Source organism: Carlito syrichta, unplaced genomic scaffold, assembly GCF_000164805.1.
Source record: "Carlito syrichta isolate Samal-C Ts95f unplaced genomic scaffold, Tarsius_syrichta-2.0.1 Scaffold308847, whole genome shotgun sequence".
NCBI classification, from domain to species: domain Eukaryota; kingdom Metazoa; phylum Chordata; class Mammalia; order Primates; family Tarsiidae; genus Carlito; species Carlito syrichta.
Genome location: NW_007252943.1, coordinates 400923 through 401483, shown reverse-complemented (window position 1 = coordinate 401483; position 561 = coordinate 400923). Strand labels below are relative to the sequence as shown.

Below are 561 nucleotides of genomic sequence, written 5' to 3'. Positions count from 1 at the left end.
AAATGGTAAAGGTATTCCTATAAAGTCCTTTGAGTGACACCAGGCACTACTGGGATTGTTACAGAGACATTAGCAGGGACACTCTGAACTCTGGCTGTGGGAAAAGGACATGACCTCACTGAAACTGAAAAGGTTGGTTCAGTGGAAAAAGCGCCATTCTGAGTACTCTAGTAGTTTTTTTGCCATTCAGAGGGAAACCCACATTCACTCCTGTTTATGTATATCTTACATCACTTCCTGACATACCATAGTATTAAGTGGCTAATCTAATATTGCCCAGTAGAACTTTCTACAATTATAGAAATGTCCTATATCTATGTGGTTCCTAAGCACTTGAAATGTACACAGAGCAACTGAAGAACTGAATTTTTTACTTTAGTTTTAATTAATTTAAATTTAAAGAGTCACAAAGTGACTAGTGGCTTCCATATTGGACAGCACCAGGCTAAACCATACATCTAGGTGCTTAATTACACATTAGACTGTATTTGTCTCCCCAAACACAACTGTCTTTTTTTTTTTTTTTTTTTTTTTTTTTTTTTATTGGAGTCTCACTCAGTC

The 561-nt window shown here is 36.2% G+C and overlaps 1 protein-coding gene across 2 annotated transcripts in view; it reads right to left on the bottom strand.

Moving 5' to 3' along the window:
• The window catches only part of PEX6 (peroxisomal biogenesis factor 6), a 16722-nt gene that overhangs the window by 1121 nt on the left and 15040 nt on the right, over window positions 1-561 (bottom strand). The gene's annotated exons all lie outside the window — the stretch shown is intronic.